This window comes from Coturnix japonica, chromosome 9 (assembly GCF_001577835.2).
Source record: "Coturnix japonica isolate 7356 chromosome 9, Coturnix japonica 2.1, whole genome shotgun sequence".
NCBI lineage: Eukaryota > Metazoa > Chordata > Aves > Galliformes > Phasianidae > Coturnix > Coturnix japonica.
Genome location: NC_029524.1, coordinates 2,865,448 through 2,880,301, shown reverse-complemented (window position 1 = coordinate 2,880,301; position 14,854 = coordinate 2,865,448). Strand labels below are relative to the sequence as shown.

Below are 14,854 nucleotides of genomic sequence, written 5' to 3'. Positions count from 1 at the left end.
GTAAACCAGACTTTTTCAGGCAATACTAATCCCTAGTGCCTGTCACTGGTAGAGAAAAGCATTAATAACCGCAGTTATCCTGGAAATATCTGTCACCCACATTTGTTTTTTGTTTCCCTTTGGGTAATCATGCTCCAGATCTAATTACTGCAGAAATTTCTTTTGCTCCAACGAGCAGCATTTTGGGTTACCTCCCTGGCTGGTTGTAAGTCAGCTCCGGCGGCTGCGAGAGATCCATATTGATGCACATCAGCTGAGGACCTGCTGCTTCGTGTCTTTATTCCGTGTGTGGTTTGGGGTTGCTGAGCTGAGGGTGCGATGGTTCACAAAGACATGGGATCAGGTAGGCACTAAGGCAGCACCTGGAGCCCAGCAAAGTCAGGGAGAGACATTCATTGGGATGAGTCACTGGGAGAGCCAGGTAAACTGGTTGGGATGCTTCCATCCCCTCCTCCTGCCTGCTTCACTTCAGGGAGATGGAACAGTTCTTGTTGCTCTCGTGCCATGGTAAAGGAAGGTACCATGTGAAAGGTGCCATGGGGGTGTCCATTGCACCCACCAGCCAAGCTTGGGAATCCCACTGGGAAACCACCATCCGATCTGGGTGAGTTTTCTCTCTCTTTTTGGCTGACTCATATCAGGGAGGTAAAATGTCAGGGATGCGGCTTGTGAACGCACAGCACGGCAGGCTGTGGGTACCTGGGGGATGCAAACAGCAGCTGACAGATGCTGGTCCTGCATTTCCTCAAATCTTTTCTGGATCACTGCTGACACACGCATGAGGAAGCATCTCCTCCATCCATCAGCAAAGGCGGGACCAAAGCGAGGCCCAGTGGGAGCATCCTGGCTGCTTATTGAAGGCTCCGTGCTGCCAGCAAGAGTGTGAAGCATGCCAGCATCGCCGCTTCTCTATCATAACCATAGGTCACATTTTCCGATCAACACAAATAGTGAACAAAAGCACCCAGTTGCCACAGGGTGACCCAAACACAGAGCATTGTGTGAGCCCGGCAGCACGGCCATTACACTGGCCTCAGGGACTGGGGTGGTAAGCCTGAAATGAGCACTTACAGCAGCCATAAGTCAATGGATTTGGGATGTTTCCTGGCTTAGCGTTGGCAGCTGAGGCCATTGGGGAGGATTGATGTTCAGGACGAGGCTCACCAAAGCACTTCTACTTACAAAGAGGTAAAAAAAAAAAACCACAACCAATTTGATATATTACTCACAAGAGGGAAGAGGGAACTATTGAGTGTTGCATATTTGCTCCCCAGCGGTGCTCAGGTCATGAATGGAGATAAAGGGGCTGTACAAAAGGTAGGGAAGGAGGAAACCAGTGGAAGGCAAGATGTCCTGTCTTCTTCCCTTAATTAATCTTGGAAGGCAATGACAGCGTAGGATGAGAAATGGGAAGTAAATGCTCTGCTAACAGCCCTTCATGAAGATCTCCGTGTTTGACAAATGAGCTCAAAGCCACAGGACCAGGAAGCAGAGCTCTGCCAGAGCATCAGAGCAAGTGTGGCAGTCAGAGGGAAGGGCTGGGGGCGAGAAAAGCCCTCACCCCATCCCAAAATGCCCCCAGAAATTCCCCGGTTGAATTGTGCTCTTGGAGCTTCCAGCAGTGAGGGGTTATGAGAACAAGTGCAAGGAAGGCTATGGGTGCACAAAGGGTCAACAGCGGGAACAGTTAGTGGGATAAACTAAGGAAGAAACAGAAAAGGGCAGGATAGCACAAAGAAGAACAGATTAATGTAAAAGAACAATTTCTATGAGCAAAAAAAAAACCCCACACCTTGACACAGAAGGGATTACTTTTTAATATCATCCTCGTTGCTCTTGCGGAATTCTTGATTTCTTCAGCTTCGATCTGGGATGTGCAGGAGGTGGCCACTGCCATCACAGGAGTTCCTCCCCCAGACAACCCACACCATAAACGTTATTGCCCTATAAAGAGCACTCCGCAGCTTGTCAGGGATCCCCAAAGCCGGCATTAGGAAACAAGCAGCAGGCACAGTCCCCATCCCCCAGCCTGCTCCGCCATTCACTTCCAATTATGCTAAATCAGGACTCTGAATTTTGGGTGAGAGCCAAACTGCCAATCCCATAATCAGTTATGAACAACGTGGGCAACATCTATCTAATCTGTAAATGACCAGCTAGTCTGAGAGGCTCCTGTAACGATGCTGGAACAGCCGCTGCCTGGGTAATTATTCATGTCTGGAAAGGGGGGAAAAATCCCCTCTGGGAAGCACTGGTTTATAGGGCATCAGAACCTGGTGCAGCACATTTCCTCAAGGGTAGGAAAAACTGTAGGAAAATGAGAAGAAAAAAAGAGATTTCAAGATTGGAGTCAGGGTTTTGGTTGTTTTTAGGGATAAGCTCTGTGACCCCAGGGCTTGTGGGCATCATCAGGCGTGAGGTGATCACAGCAATGCAGGTGCAGCAGCAGAAGGGTGATGTTCTTTCTCTAGCTCCACGTGGGAGCAGCATCTGGGGAAAAACAATGCAATGCAACTGCTTTGCTGGGCCTGAGCATCCCCTGGTCCAAAGGCTCAGAAGGGAGGGGGTGAGCTTTATGGGAACAGCTCGCTTTTCCCTGTTATTGGGGTGCTCTCTTGGCACTACATGGGCACGCAGGAGGGAATTCCAGCCTTCATCACTCAACCTTCAGCATAGAGCTGAACCTCCATCTGCTCTGAAGCTTTTCCCATCTCCTGCAGCCATCAGCAGCGCAGGTAAGAATACCAGCTATAAAAAATTAAAAAGCTCCAATAAACATTATTGATGCTATTCCTAACGAGACAGAGAAAGAGAAAGAGGGGATGCTGCGGTGATAAATATCGTCTGTCAGCAATAAATTACAGCCATCATTAGGTTTCTACGGCGGGGCCTGACAAATTATTTTGTGGAAGTGCATGCTTAGCTGAGTCTCTCACAGTCTCAGCCATTCGGAGGCTGCACCTTAAAAAGAGATCAATTGGATTGATTCTGTATTGAGCTGGGATGCACAGCAGTGTGTGAGAGTGCTCAGTGCTGCTACTGCTCCCACTGGACAGCATCCAGCTGTTGCTGGCTGGGATACAGAGCATCACTGGGATGTTCTGTCTGGGGCTGCAGGCTGCCCTGACCTCCGTGTTCTGCAGGACATTAATTCTCATGCCCTTTGTTAATAAAAAGTGAAGGATCCCTTCCTTAGATATGATGTGCTGGAAGCTTTGCATTCTCTTTTTGTTTCTTACCGTGTACAAAGCTGCTGGGAGTCCTAGTCCTGCGCCTGGTCCATGAGTGACCCTCACCCACACGCCTCATAGACCTCAATTTACAGATGAATGGAGAAAAGGGAGGGGAAAAGGAAAGAAAAGCCCGTAGCAGGGCGGTCTTTACAAAAGCCATTCATCCCGGTGCTTTTACTAACGGGCGTCAAATGAGATTCCTGCAGTAGATGATTTGTTTTGTCCTTCTCCTGCCGGCTCAGATTAATCTCCGTTCCTGAAGTGGCGGTGTCATTTCGCGGAGACGTACAGCAGCAGGAATCGCAGAGCCTCATAAATTCGCCTCAATTCAGGATCCATCCGTCTTCCTCCCTGCTCTCCATCCCCACACTCTGCAGAGCAAGGGCAGCCCCATGGGTACCTCGTAAATAGCCCTGCCTCAGAGCAGGAGAGGCTGGAGCACTGGTGGGATGCTCATGGCTGAGAGCAGTGCCTTGTGCAGCTTACCTGCCCTTGGGACCAGCAGAGAGAGAGAAAAGCAGGGAGGCTGGCTGGTGAAACAGATGTTTAAGCAATATAAGTACACATGGAGGTGTATTACATGCAGACATGTACGTACACACATGTATAGGTGGGTTTGTTATTCCTGGGTAATGAAATGAAAGCTTGGGGGCAACAGCAGCATCGTTGTTAATTATTTATGGAGCCCACATCGTGACAAGCAGGAGAGCAAGCTCAGCCTGTCCTCTGAGGAGCGTACAAGCTCCATCAGACACTGACAAACTGATGTGGGAACCCAGGGGGCTGGCAAGAGCCTGGCAGGAGCCTGGCAAGGCTGTAGGGAGGTGATGAGGCTTTGGCACTCTCACAGATCTGGCTGTTCCTTAAGCAGTCATTCACTCAGTGCAGCATCGACTGCTGCGTTGCACCACTGTTTCTTCAGCAGCAGGACATGGAGGCGACACTGTGGCAGTGACCCAGCAGAGGATACTTCCCTGCCCCAGGGACATGCTCCCATTGGGAGCCATCACTGGTCCCTGCCCACCCCTCTCCCAAACCACGCAGCCACCACCTGGAAGCAGAGCGAAAGGCCAGCTGTTTATTTTGTATTAATTTTTAAAGATGACTTGTTTCAGCTGAGTGCCTGTCTGTCTCTGTCTATTTGCCACTGCTGAGAAGATTCATTACTTTGATGGATTCATGTAATTTTTCCAAGTGCTTCAGGTGACAAACAAGGCAGAGAGAGCGCTTCTCACAGGGGCTCTGAGCTGTGCCAATGCTGGGGGCTCATGGTGGAGGTGTCCATTATTTGTGAGTTACTTGTGCCCAGCTCCCACAACCAGGACAGAGCACCTCTCTGGGTAGCAGTGCTTGGGAAGGAACTGGGGGTATTTGGCTATGTCTATAGTGGGGGGACAGACTGCTAGGGCACCAAAACCCACCTCCATGAGGAGGAAAGCTCTGGTTGATGCACCCAAATATTAAGCATCCCTGCTCTTTTTCTGCTGTCTGAAACTCTGTGCCCACACAGCAACTGCATGGAACCCCCAAGGAGTAATTCCATCAGCAGCATCACTACTGTGATTTGCTGGATCATCATTGCAATCAGCTCCAGAACCCAGTGAGGAACCTGAACAGGAAGAGACACGGGCAGAAGGAAGCAGAGAGAAAGGGAGAAAAAGGGAGAAGTCAGGAAGGATGAGAGCACCTCAAAGAAGTGGCCAAGCAAAGACATTGCCTAAACAGGGATGCTGGCAGCACATGGATGCTGTCTTGTTTTTCCAGCAGCACTCTCAAGAGGAAAAGATTTCATCCCAAGTGCTGCTCCTTGAGCAGGCAATCACATCTGCCATAACTGCAATGGCTCTGGAGGAATAAATTAAGCCAAGCAGGCTCAATCACAGTTGTGGCAGAAGCAAAGGATTTATAGCTGCAAGGCTTAGGGATGCAGTGTGATTCCTCAAACCCTCCTGCCCAGTGTTATGGAAGATCACACTGGGTCCAGGTAACAAAGCATGCCATGGGTCTTGTGGCATCCATACCAGTCAAGAGGAGTGCCCATAGATATCATTTCTACGCCATCTGCTAGGATTAAGCAGCCCTGGGCATCTGCATCCAGATGATGGCATCCAAGGAGAAACACCACAGACAGCAAAGGTGTTTGGGTCCTGAGTGTTAGAAGGAAATACTTGGCTGCTTGTACAGGCAAGGGCAAAGCTGGGAAGCAGAGGTATTTGCTTGTTCCTCACCCTTCACGCATTGAAAAGCAATAACAGAGGAGAGTGGGAAGGAGAGTCACTAACAGCCTGGATTTATCCAACTGTTGGAGAAAAATCTCTACTGCTGACCTCTGGATGAAAGTGTAGATAACTGTTTTAGTTTTCGGAGAGGATAGCCTCAATTCTTGCAAAAATCCCATTTCTAGTCTTCAGGGGAATGAGCAGGGCCTTGATCTATAGCTCCGGTTTTCAAAGAGCAAATGAAATGCTTTCTCTTTTCATCCATATCCCGCAAGGGCCAACCATCATGAAAAATGGGAATGCCTCCCTTGCAGGAGATTACCAGTGCAATTTCCTGGCTGAAAACCTGGGTTCTGTTCACCACTGATGTTTTAGGTAAGGGTGTCCCAACACTGATCTTGCCTTTGAGAGCCTCCTCCATTCAGCATGCAGTGCATGGTGGGGAGAAGGAAAGAAGGGGAGGTCAAGGGAAGGTGGGGATTTAGAAGCTGGAGGAAGGAGAAAAAGGAAGAAGAGAGAGAAATAAAGGAGGACAAAGCAAAGATGATGAAGACAAAGCCGAAGAAGATGGCAATGAAGACAAAGAGCAGATAGCTCCCCTGGAAGCAAAAAGCAGACACCGGAATTGAGTATTTTCAGCCTTTGAGATTTAAAGCTGAGTTTTGCAACCCACTGCTCCCCGGAGAACTTCTGATCCATCCAGCAATAACTGAGAGAGCACGTCAGGAGACATCTGACAGAGCACCTCTGGGATTTTGTTGAACCTGTAGATGAAGAGTTTCACTTTCCTCTAGGAAAATGTCAGGGTAAAAAGAGCCATGTTCCACGCTGACCAAAACCAGTAGTTCTTTTAGTTTTCTTACTTGGGCATGGCTGTGGGTTGTTTCCACGCCATCTTATTCCCAGGAGTCACAAAAAGCAGCAGCTCCATTGATTAGAAACAGGATCATCTGAAAACTAAACTCTAAAAACTCCCAACTTATCAGTGCAGGGATGATGTGACAAGAGCTGAGGAAGGGGCTGCTCAGGAAAGGGGCGATTCCCTGCCCGGAGCTGAAACCATCCACATACTTGAGACACTTGAATATTTCTGGGGGGAAAAAAAAAATGGATTTGCTAAGTATTATTATTTAAGTGACAAGGCTGGAAAATTGAAAAGAAAATCTGTTTACCAAAAATAACAATAGTAGATATTTGTCATCACTGTCAGACCTATGCAATTTCATAGATTTCATAAGCTCTCATTAATTTTCTTGTTTGGGAGGATTTGCTGTTTTAATGAAACCTATTTACACTGGCAACTGCTGGAAAATCATTCATTAGTGGACAAGAACTATTGATTATTTTCATCCAGCTACTCAGCCACATAGTAGCCAATTACTGGAACCGAGAAATAAAGAAATATCAACCTTGTGTACCTACTCCTAATCCCAGCAGAACTTTGTTCCCCTGGATAACACTCTGTCAACACTGGGACAACAACAACACAGCGTTGGAGAAACCTCTTCTAACATTTATGTCCCATTGCCTGAAGGCCACTGGAAAGCAGGATGGCCTCAAAGCAAGGGCTGATGGTGAGTGTCCACATGCATTTCCTAAAGTACATCCTGGATGCATGGATAGAAGGAGCAAAAAAATAACGCAAGCTTCCAAGAATCACCTGGAAGTGTAGGATATTGAACATTCTTACCTTACTATACAACATCTGGTCTGAGGGGCAGATGTCCTAAGCTCTGGAGGGGTCTTTTATCTGCTGGCTGTGGGTTTGCCCCTGCATTTTGGCTGGTGGCTTTGCTTCTGCACAACAGAGAAAGTTAACTATTGTACTCTGGAAGGAGCCATGACTTTAAACCTTGGCCAATTGCATGCACTTTAATGGGCTTAGGGGAAAAAAAAGAAAAAAAATATCTATCTCACCTCTTTTTGACAGACTTGTAATTAAAGAAGATTTTTCATAGAGAACATCTGTTTCTCTTGACAGATATATTCTTGTTGGGAGAAAAAGAAGTGCCTAAAAAAAAAAATAGTTTGTCAGTCTGAGCTTTTTATAGGTTTTCATCCAAGAATATTTATCTTTAGGCTTTTTTTTTTTTTTTTTTTTTTGACAAAAAGTTGGTATTTCCTGTGAGAAGACCTATTCTGATCAAGGCTCATCTTCAGCAAATGCTGCCAGGGAGCCCCAGGTATCTGCCTCTGCCTTCTCCACAGCCCCTGGCATGGGGAAATGCAGCTTTCGCCCTTCCAGCCACTCTGTCAGCAACACCCATCATTAATGCAGCATGAAAACATCAGGGATGAAGATTAATGGCAGGCTGAAGGGGTCATGCTCTCAGCTACGTATGTATCTAAGTGTATGTATGCATGTGTACGCATGTATAAAGGATTTTTTCCCTATTTCTTTCTGAGCTGAGAGCACTGGAAGTTCCTCCAGAGTGATTTCCCAGTAGTCCTCGTTAATTCCTTAAGATTTTCCGCACCTTTTTTCAAAGCCTAAAGTTCAAAGACACAGAAAGGAGCTGCCTCAGCACTTTCTCCTCCCTTTTTTCTTCTCTAGATTTTCAGCAAAACCCAATCAAGCCAATTATCTCATTTCTTCTATTTCTTCTATTTCTTCCCCACCCCCTGCTCCCCTTCCCTGAAAAGAAAAGCATCTATGGGACTCAACCAAGGTTTCCACACAGGAGTCCCTTGGGAATTCCCTTCTCCACATAGCCATGGGAGTTGCTCCGGTCCTTGATGGCTGTTGGGTTTCTTGGCTAAATCCAGTCCTTAGCCCTCCCAGCACTGGCATTGGGTTGTCTCCTTACCTGGAAGCATCCTGTCACCCATCCTTGTCATTCTACAACAGAATTTTCCAGGGTTCCTCTCCTTCCTTCTTCCCATCGCAGCCCCTGGTGTTCAAAACCCACTCACTTGCTGTGATAACACATTTAGCCAAGAGGGTTCACATCTGACACCACTGTGACCAATAAGGGCTGATCTAGTGAGTTTTCTTCATTTTTTTGGACATGGGTGATTTGAGGTAGCTGATTTCCCTACCATCAGGGACACATTTGTATGTTCTTGCACTGCTTTAACACCCACACTGGTAGTAAGGACAAGCTGCAAATGAGCAAGTTCTTTACTTTTCAGCCCATTTCTGGCAATGGGCAGTGACACTGGCATCCAATTCAAAGACCCCACAGAACTGTGACAGGTTGGTGCCCTGTGCAGCTCAGCCTGGAGCATCCCTGATGCTCTGATCCAGTTGCCCCCATGGATCTGCTGAACTCCATCAATAATTTCATTCAATTAAATGATTAATTAAGTTTAACAATAATAAACTCTGGAGCAGAGTGAGTCTTCAGCATCTCCTGGCACATCCCCCTGGGTCCTGGGCCAGGTGATGCATGGGGGAAGCCTCCTGCAAGTGAACACACATCACTTTATAAAGATGCATCAACTCATGTTCTCCTCCTCATTCCTGCTGCTTTCCTCAATTTTCCCTCGCAACATTACAAGAATAAAATTGAAGACCTTTGCTTGCTTATAAAGCACAGCCCTGCCTGCAGGCTACGCACAGCAGTGTCGTTCCTGCGTAGGCATTTCAATCAACCATGGGTGCAAGAAGTGCTTGGGAAAAATCTCAGCCTCTCCACGCAAGGCACAATAATTAATCGCAGGATCGCGAGCAATGATTTTCCTTTGCCCCTTGGGACGTGCATCTTGCAGTGTCTGAGCGGCTTGCTTCACTATATCACCCCGAGCATTAATGCAAACTGCAGACAGTAATTATACCAGACATTAAAGTTCTGTAATTGTATGTACTGTGCACGTATTTATAATGCAGCAGCTATCTTGGAGCCGTTGCAGAGCTTCTTGCTCCGCGGCACCACACGGCTGGGAAGAGGCAAAGGCAAGCCGCATAAAATTTAAAATAAAACCCAAATAGATAAAGGTCAAGGTAGTAAATATAAAGATAAGCATCCCTATAAATATTTATCATTAGTGACATTTTCATTACAGGAGGGCTGAGACTTGCTGGCGGTGTAGCAAATGTGGGCATGGCGGGCCCCAAGTCTAAACTCAAGACCACAAAAGAGCTCTGAAATTGAAAGGGTTGTGAAATGGGTGTGAGATGTGGGTATGGGGTTCTTGTGGCCCTTTTGGAGCAGTTTTGGAGATGTGTGCTGCTCTTCAGGGTGGATCCTGTGGAAGGCTGGGGAGTTATCAATGGGAAGTGGGATCCGGGGTTGGGGATTGGCAATAGCCCAGCCCACGCTTCTGCTAGGCTCACCACCCCCTTCATGCAGCAGGGATCTGGTATGAAGACAGGAATAAAAAACTAAAGCAATTTTACATTCAGTGGAACAAAGCCATGCCTAACAAAGACGTGCCAAAAGGAAAGAAAAGGGACTGAAAAGCAAGAAGAAGAACAGCTGATGTCCAATTATGTGTACAATACACCACACACACTGAAAACGAATTTGATTCAATGTGAAGGGAAACACCTAGAGAAGATCCTCCATGGAGCACGTGGCCACCCCATGGAACACCAGCAGACAAACCTAAGCAAATACTGCTCCCACTGTGCACCTTTAACACAAATGATGGATAGCCAACAGCCCACACTGAGAAATGCCCCTCAGCAGAGAACACTCCCCTTCTGGGATGGCTTTTACAAGGGTTTAGTATTTTTAGACCCCTTGACTAAGTGCCAATTCATCAATGCATTAGAAACAGAACATTAATCTGTTCCTCCCGCCCGTGCCTTAATTGTAACATTTTCCTTTTAATGAGGTGGAGCAGAAAAATGGGCAGGTAATTGTGTCACCACTGACGGAAGGCTTCCATTACAATTTTAAAGCTATCAGTGACACGAGGCATGTATTTTTTTTTTCTATTTAACAAAAGGCCTTTTATCCTCGAGGATGGGAATGAGTGGAAGAGGAAGCTCTAACTCCACAAACAAGGTGGGTCTCTGTCAAACTCAGCTCGTGGGAGTGACATCACTGGAATGATGGAAGGAACATACCCCACATACCATGTGGCTTTGCTTCTTGCTTAGAACCTTCCTCAATACACCACCAAGCACTTTAAGGGTCTCTGGAGAAAATCAAAGGGGTAGGTATGAGCAGCATCGCTCTGGGCAGTGCTGTTGGAAGCCATTAGCACCGTTTGAGCTTCCTTCAGTGCCTCCTGCTCAAATTTCTCCTTCATTTCCACACATGCTGTGGTGTTCCCGACACAATCCCTGTCTTCCCAGCAGTTCACACACAAGGCCCAGGTGAGATGAGCAGGGTTGATCCTTTGAAGCCCACACAGAACTTTGCTATAGTGCCTTCTGCATCCCATTCCAAAGCAATGATAACCTGCTGGTGTGCCCCTTCTCGGCTTTCTGCCAGGACCTCCACCAAGCTGAGTCAGACGTCTTCACAAAAGTCCTGAAGGTTCACAGGCTCCTTGGCCTCACAGGGACTCAAATAAGGGGCTCGTTTGGCTGCAGAACATTAATTCTTGTTCTTTCCTCATCCTCTATCCCATTCAGCGCTGCTCTGTGTTTTTGTCCTCCTCTGTGGGAGGCCTCTGTAGAAGTCACAGACTAATTGGGCTTCTGAGCATTCACACTCTCTCATTCAGGAGAAGTTATTAATGTTTGTTGCTGCCATTCTTAGCAGCTCAGGAGGGAGCCCTGACTCTACACAGCCTGTTCTGTACCCACATTCACAAGTGGAACAATTTCAGAGAAGTCCCCAGCATGTGTAAGTTGCATCCAAACCAGATTCCCAACCTGCCATCCCACACAGAAAGATTTTGCTGTGTCACCAAATCTGAGGACATCTGTGAAAAAAGAGGTGGGTAGAATAGCTCAAAAGCGGGACCTGATGGGCCATCTCCATCACTGTTTCCCAAGGCTGGGAAGAATGAGAATGTCTCTGAGATGCACCCTATAGCATGCACACTGCAGCCACACCCCTGATCCTCTGGATAAAGGCACAGGAAAAAAAAATGGAAAGACAGGGGAACATTTGAATTGGAAAGATATACAGGCCTGAATGTCAGAGTTCCTTCAAGTCACCTTCTGTAGGAGCTTCCATCTGTTGCAACTGTGGTAGGGAATAACTGAGGCAGCAGAGACAGCATCAACAAGTGCTGGCCAACCTAGGCCTGCAAAACATTACTAATTGAAATTGGCTTTGTGCTTTCTCCTGGCTCAAAGGCCCATGGTGCTCATAAGACTGAAGGTTGGCAGGGCCCATGACCAGAGAAATTGCCAGCACCTTCAAAAATACTGCTGGGAAGTTGATCAGATACAGAAAGAGTTAACTCTGCATTGTAGTGTGATGGCACGCACATTTCTTAGGAGCTCTTCAAGACTAACTTTACTAATCCTACTTCTATGCCATCTCTACAGGATGGTCCCACATCCACCTCCCACTGGGCTGCTCTTCATTCACCACGTTACCAGGTGAGCCAGGTTAAACAAGCCTGGAAATTTACCTCACACTTGTTTGGAACCTTAATTCCTCTAAAATAAAAGTGAAACATTTTGGCCTAGAAACTTCAAGTGTGATTTAGTACCTTGCCCGTAGCAAAGACTGTTACCCCTGGAGAGATTGGGGCATCTTCCATTATTAACGACAGGATCTGCACATGCAGTGAAGCCCGCGTGGCAGATGTGTGCGTCAGAAAGCACAGCTCAGGGCCTGACTCTGTAATTGTTATAATTATGCTGGGGCCCTGAGTAATGTTTCAAGCAATGTTGGTCTTTCCGTGTTGACTGCACTGGTGTGGCATCTGTAGTGGTGACCTCAGGGAGTCAACATGCACAGAAGTGCTGAAGGCAGAGGGGAAATATGCTGGAAACCCACTATGGGTATATCTGAGGATATTTTGTCTTGGAAAGGGATGAGGAGTCTGAATAGCAAAAAGCCACCACAAATTACGAGGGCAGAAACTCATATGTTGAATAATTATTTCAGATCTCTGCATGCTCACAGGTCTGATGGGGTGGTGACCAGAAGCCCTGATTGTGGCCTTCTGGTCCTTCACATCATGAAGGCATACCAAAAACTTCAGCTGTCAGAAAGACCCCCGATGTAGTAATTGGATCAGTACAATGGGAAAGGTGTTGCTGCAAAGATGTGATGAGAGAAGAACCAGCATGATAGAGAGGTGCTATAAAGAAAGGGAAAAAGATTGCTTACCTGCATCAGAAGAGTCTCAGTTTGCAGAGGAAAGCTTCACCAAGGAGGGATCTCCAAAAAGAGATCCTTCCCTGGTAGCAGTCAGCCCTTAAATAGGGTGTCAGGGAGGTGCAGCCAGGCTCCACCCCAATTGCCTTTACCTGTGCTCCCAGGGCTGACTGGGTCCTTTCCCCAGGTGCTCAATCAGTGGGTCAGGCTGGGACTCAACAGTTACTATACACACACAGAGCTGGCCAGTGGCATTGACACCATGCTCTCCCAGGGCAGTCCCAGACCACCACCCTTGCATCCAGCAGTCTTCCATCCCCATCTCTGCATAATTTAGTTCTCTGGCCTCATTTTCAGCTCCACCTTCTCCTTCCTCCCACTCAGTAAAATGTATTAGCAAGCTCAAATCTTACTTTGTATTAAATCAAAGTCTGAGCAGTATGCGAGGGCTCGGGAAAACATGATTTAACTGGTGCCTTGCTCGTTCACATCAGATTAAGTCTATAGAGGTAATTTACTGCATATAGAAACTGGAAGACAGAGGGCAGCTCATTAATGTCTAGGATTATTACTATTATTGTACTAAAACAGAAGATCTTTTTCATTTTATTTCTGTTCCCAGCCAATGCAAATTTGTGATACAAATAAGAAAACCCACCCCTACCAATTCTTGTGGGTCACTATTGATTGCAGGAGGGGAAAAAAATAAGGAAGAAAAACAGCAGAACAAGAATAAGCAAAGAGCCTAAAACCTCACAGAGGCAGCAATTTAAAGGATTTCAAAGGCTGTTTCCATAAGCCCTTTGGGACTCAAATGCAGCATATTGATTAAACTTCGGAAGCAGCTAAAAGCAGCTTCAACATGGCTAATTAATACAGTGATGCCCTGATGCAACTTCTACTTGTTTTACCAAGCTTCTGCCTGTCAAATCAATTAATATTCACTACCCTGATGAAAGCAGAATCTCTGTTTATCATTTGGTAAATTGATCCCTCTATTGACTTGCTCAACATAATTAACTGACCTGTCCAGTGAGCTTGAATGCTGCTTCCTGTAGATGATTTTGGGTTGAAATAAGAAAAGCAAACTCATATAGGAGCTTACTTTGATGATTCTACAACCAAAACCATGTGGTTTTGGATTTGAGACAGCATTTGATGTCCAGTCTGTGTAGGTGGTTCTCCATGGATCATTGGGCTGGCTCTCCAGGCAGACAGGTCTGTGATTGCTCTCTGTTCAAATTGTGCTGCCTGTGCACACACTGTGTCTTATGGCTCAAACTTCCAAAATGGGGCTTTCAGTCTCTTAAGCCTTTTAGAACTGAAGAGATCACACCTGGATTCAGGTCCTTGTCTTCAAAATTCCCTCACCTGAAGCCACTCTGAAGAAGCCAGATACCTCCATGAGACCTTCTGGATGATCATCACAACTGTTCTACATCTCTGCTGGTTTTTGCATTGAGGAGCCTGATTGGCAGCTTTCTGGCTATCAGAGGAGCTGAAGGATGAAGGAGTGATACAAGACAGATCCATACAAATCCATATCATCTAGATGATGTACTTACCAAGATGACATCAGACCCAATGGAGAAATACGGGCTGGCTGTGCTACAACACATTTTGGTTAGTCTGACAACCCCTTGCTGAACACTCTGGGTAATCTGTGGCTTTCACAAGTAAGGCAGAGGGATGCTGGTGGAGTGTGAATCCACTCTGCATTGGATGAGGCACCAGCTTTAATCTAGAGCAAGTTTTTTGTGCTCCCCAATAAGCAGCCGTGAGCTGTTTATTGAGTTTTAATTTGATGCACTATGTTAAAAAAATATAGTAAGAAAATGGGGGAAAACAGATGAAAAATAATTTCAGCAACATCTGCTGCCTTTCTCAGATACTTCACCAAAAGCCTACGGAGCTCAGATATGTTCCCCCGAATTAGAGATCTTTCCTTGCAAGCACCTCCCCTGCATGCAAAAAGATATGGGCAGCTCCCTCACTACCCAGCAACCCTCCTGGGACCTGCAGCATGACCAGCATCAGCAGAGAAATATGCATCTCTGTTGGCTTTGTATTTTTGGTGAAGAGAAAACATGGTTTACTACAGACATTTATGAGCATATAAGAAGGCAGATGAAGTATTCTGGGTGCCAAGGGATGAACTCTTCCATTTTCTTACCTGTCTAGTGGTGACCTGCCTTGGATATAGACAGGATGACTGTTATCTTCAGAG

The 14,854-nt window shown here is 46.6% G+C and overlaps 1 long non-coding RNA gene across 1 annotated transcript; it reads right to left on the bottom strand.

The window, feature by feature from the left end:
• Positions 1 to 5,366: 5,366 nt before the first annotated feature.
• LOC107317836 lies at positions 5,367 to 14,499 on the bottom strand. The gene is made up of 4 exons (XR_001557053.2): positions 12,640 to 14,499; positions 7,370 to 7,463; positions 7,143 to 7,249; positions 5,367 to 6,542 (listed from the first exon to the last, which is right to left on the bottom strand). It is a non-coding gene; the product is annotated as an uncharacterized LOC107317836 (long non-coding RNA).
• Positions 14,500 to 14,854: the final 355 nt, after the last annotated feature.